Source organism: Hipposideros armiger, unplaced genomic scaffold, assembly GCF_001890085.2.
Source record: "Hipposideros armiger isolate ML-2016 unplaced genomic scaffold, ASM189008v1 scaffold_184, whole genome shotgun sequence".
NCBI classification, from domain to species: Eukaryota; Metazoa; Chordata; class Mammalia; order Chiroptera; family Hipposideridae; genus Hipposideros; species Hipposideros armiger.
The window spans coordinates 671,239-675,653 of NW_017731534.1; the positions used below are offsets into that span (position 1 = coordinate 671,239).

Below are 4,415 nucleotides of genomic sequence, written 5' to 3' on the forward strand. Positions count from 1 at the left end.
CCCCCGCACCCACTCTCCCCTCGTCTGCTGGATTATATTGTGGCATAAAATTAATTTCTGCCCCAATGATTGTGCCACAGTTGCCAAGGTAACCGTGGAGCTGGAGCTAACTCCCTTCTCTCACCCTTCCCAAGTTTTCTATTTCACTAGGCAGAATAACGTAGTCTGTGCTACATCCTGCCTTTTGAAACCTAAATGAGTTTTGGTTGAAGAAATATTGCCTTCTCTGATTCATTCATGAAACTGTGGTGGCCCTGACGGCCTGTGACTAGGTAGCAATAATACTTCGTGATCATTTGAATTGGACAAAATAGCAGGTGGTGGAGGGAAGTAGATAAGAATGTATTAGCTCATTTTAATGTAATACTGATTAAAGAATAACTAAACAACTCTGATTTCGTTTCCTTATACGTAATGTATTAAAAGCCATGTGTGGCTGCCTCAAGAACCTCGAACGCATGAAATCATTCTTTGTCCAAACTTAGAAAGGGTTGACTGTCTGGGCACATGGCATCGGCGCTGACCTAACCCAGCAAACCAACTCTTGCCTCGTATCTCGTCCAAGTTGTCTCATGGAATCCAAATGCTTCTACCTCTCTCCATATTGTTGCGCTTTGGTCAACAGCAAACACCCCTCCCCTCTCCTTGTTTTTGAGAGGACAAGATAGGCAGAGGTTTTTCTCAGCATCACTTTTGGCGGAAAGAATATCTGACTGTCCTAAGGATCCAGAGAACAGAAATAAGAGCCGCTGCCATACGCAGTAAGTACCACGTGGAATGCTGAGCTGTGGGACACAGAAGGAACGCATGGAGCCCGTGCCCTGGGGGGATCTTGGAAGCGCTGCACCATGGAAAACCACAGGAGTTTTGCGTAAAAGATTGACGTTTTTCCTGCATTTCAATAATGTCTAATCAAGTAGGATGCTGGACTTGGAAGACATTTGTTATTAATTCTTTTTAAGGTTATTTTCTATTAACTGTTTGTGCGTATGACATTTCCACTCAATTTTAGGAATCCAAATATTTTTTTAACTTCTTGAAATAATTTACTCCTGGTTATATTGCTAATTGCACTAATCAACTCTTCTAGCATAAATTCTGGCACACTACTCTTTTTTTTTTTAATTACAGAGTATTTCTATTCCCACAGAACTTTGTTTGGCAAATTCTAATGGAAATCATGACAGGCGTTTTTACCTCTTTGGCCTGACTATATCATAATACATCTCATTGTAAATGGAGGATCTGAGCTCCGGGAGCCCCACAGGCATTTCGATTCTCTGATCTGAGACTGACACCTCACTTCTTCCTCTTAACTTGGCTGGCTTTCCTTTATTTTAGTTGAGTTATACATGTATCCACTATTATTTTCTTTTGAGAAATTTCATAAAGGAAAGGTTACAATGAACATCTATATGCACTTTGCTTATGTGTATAAATAGTTCACATTTTAAAAATAGTTAACCTTTACCATATTTTCTTTCTCTCTCTGTAAATATACATTCTTATTGCGGAACCATTTCATAATATGTTGCAGACATCATAAAACTTAAAAACTTTAAAATAGCAAAAAGCTATAAAATACTTTAAAACATTTTATAACTTAAAAAAAAATCCAGGATCCAATTAAGAATCACATTGTATTTAGTTGTCATTCCCTTCAGTTAATGGATTAGAGTGTCTCTCTCTCTCTCTCTCTCTCTCTCTCTCTCTCTCTCTCTCTCGTCTTTCATTAAAAAGTTCAGGCTGGTTTGTAAAAGGTCCCACAATCTCGAATGTTTTTCTGATTCTTTCCTCATTATTATATTCAGGTTAAACATTTTTAGCAAGAATACTACATAGGTGATGTTGCATCGCATCAGGAAGCTTATAATGTCTAGTAGTCTTTTTATGATGTTAGGCTTGATCAGTGGGTTCAGGTGTCATCAGCCTGATCCATTCGTTATAATGCTCCATAATTCATTATGGAGCTCTGAAACTCAGTGCATTTCATAGAGTACGAGACTGTGTGTACATGCATTCCTTCCTTAATATTCTCAAGGAGGTCCAGGATTTCCAAAGGAGATGTTAGAAGATGTAGCAGTGACAAAGAATTCATCTCTTTCAGTGGAACAGAGGGAAGGGGAAGCCAGCAGGCTCCCTGTAAAGGCAATGCATAAGTATGCTGGCTAATGAGAATTTGTGCAGTCCCTGTAGCCAGATTTGGAACAGATATACCTTATTTTTCTCTCCCATTCTCTGTGACCTCCCATTCAGACCCATGGTTTATTTTAGAGAGCACGCATTTTCATTGAAGCTGGTTGCCCAAGAGCACAAAAATTGATTGCAGTGGAGAGTGGGACCTTAGATATTAATGAGTCATGGCCCTCCAAAGGGACACAGTACATAGATATGAAGAACATACATGGTATTAAAATTTCACAGGGATAGGGTAATGATTAGAAATAAAATGTCTAAAAAGTCTCCTTAGGAGGATGACAATGAAAAGGAAATAGGTTGAAAACTATTCTATGTAAAGTCATTTTCTGATTCCAGTGTCATTGATTTTCTCTTCCTGGGTTATTTTCTCATTTCTGAGGGTCAGGATGAATGGAAGCAACTTTGAGAGATTTCTTTCTTTTTTGGGGAGAGGGAGGAATTGGAGGAGGGGGACAGTGTTGGGGAGTTGGGGAAGGGGACCAGCCGAGTTATTGTTCTTCAATCTTCGTTGTGAAGGGCGCCAGTCGCCATCTCGCCCATCGGCAGCTCGTGGCCTCTAAGCTCAAGGTGCTGAGTTCAATCTTAGTTGCGGGTGGGAGTAGCCACCATTCCATGCAGAAGTCGAACCAGCAGCCTTGTTGTTAAGAGTACACGCTCTATCCTCTGAGCCATCCGGGTGGCAGCTCAGCTCAAGGTGCCGAGTTCAGTCTTAATTGCGGGCGGGCGTAGCCCACCATCGAACTGGCAGTCTTGTTGTTAGGAGCATGTGCTCTCACCAGCTGAGCCATCCTGCCACCTGTTGGCAGCTCAGCAGCAGCTCAGCTCGGGCACAGCGTCACCGGCCCATGTGGGAAGCGAACCAGTGGCCCTGTTGCTCAGAGCTCACGCTCTTAAGCTAACTCTTAACCAAATGAGCCACTCGGCCGCGAGCTCTCTTAATCCATTCCTTTTACTCTCCCAAAACATGTCAGTAACATTCCAGATGCAAAATTGATTCTCTCAAAGATCTTCAGGCATTGAAATTCTATAGTGTCATTTAGAATAACTGGCTGACACTTTACAACATCTCAAATCCTTCCATTAACTAGAGCCAAACTATTATCTTTAAATTTCAGCTCACCTTTCTTAGAGTCCCACAGTAAGAAAGATCCGGGGGCTGGCCGAGTGGCTCAGTTGGTTAAGAGCGTGAGCTCTGAGCAACAGGGTCGCTGGTTCAATTTCCACATGGGCCAGTGAGCTGCGACCAAGCTGAGCTGCCNAAGTGATGTTGATGTGAGCGTGTGCAGTGATGGGAACCCAGGAAGGTAGCTAATTAACCCTTTCTGGGAGTTGACAGTTGAATCTTGAAGAATGTCAAAAATTTTCCAGGAATAGAGGAGCAGAAAGCATTTTCCAGATAGAAGAAAGTACTAGAAACCTTGACCGGCCATGGTCTATTGGAGACCAGGGAGGAGTCTAGTTGAATACAGCCTGGTGGGTGCGGTGAGGCGGTTGGGGTTCAACAGGAATGAAGGGTCGGGGGAGGTCCCAGTTACGAACAGCCTTGTTTGCCAGGCTGTGGAGTATGGAATTTCTTCCATTGATAGTGGGGAACCAGGGACTTTATAGCATCAATTACTGCCTTATATTAAAGCAAATATTACCAAAGGAGGACAACCAAAACCCGGCTTTACTCTTCTTAAGGATAGATTTTTAAATAAATGTGGTGTTTAAAATAATCTTCATATACAACCCAAATGAACAGTCCTTATGAACATTTCTCAGAAAATTCTCATCACATCTGCAGAAGTCTTTTAAGCACCTTTTGGAGTTCTTTGGTAGCCTACTACTCACTCACTGCATTCGGATGAATCCTGCAATGGCAAACTCATCCTCAAAGAACATCCTGGGTTGGGGTTGTTTAGGCCACTCCCCTCCATCGGAAAGAATGCGTTTGGCCCTGCTAGGGCCTGCGGAGGGAGGGCTTTGATGGGGAGGAAAGCGATGGAACCCGGCTATTGGCCTGTTAAGGCAGTTTTTCTCACAGAACCAGTTGTTTCTTAACTAGCTCGTTTGCGCCACCCAATGGAAAAATGCTAGAATACAGCTTTGAACGCTTTTGACCGTAGATACAACTCAAGTTTCTGATCTACTATTTCAACCATTCTTTTCCTGGAAGAATGTTAGGAGACAGTAAACAGTTTTTCTCCTGAATTTGAGCCTGGATGGTGTGGTGA

The 4,415-nt window shown here is 42.5% G+C and overlaps 1 long non-coding RNA gene across 2 annotated transcripts in view; it reads left to right on the forward strand.

Moving 5' to 3' along the window:
- The first annotated feature begins 6 nt into the window (after positions 1-6).
- LOC109388183 (uncharacterized) overlaps positions 7-4,415 on the forward strand; it is a 22,897-nt gene continuing 18,488 nt past the window's right edge. For both annotated transcript variants that reach the window (XR_002125157.1, XR_002125156.1), the window contains exon 1: positions 7-761. This is a non-coding gene — a long non-coding RNA (uncharacterized LOC109388183). The remainder of the gene's footprint in view (positions 762-4,415) is intronic.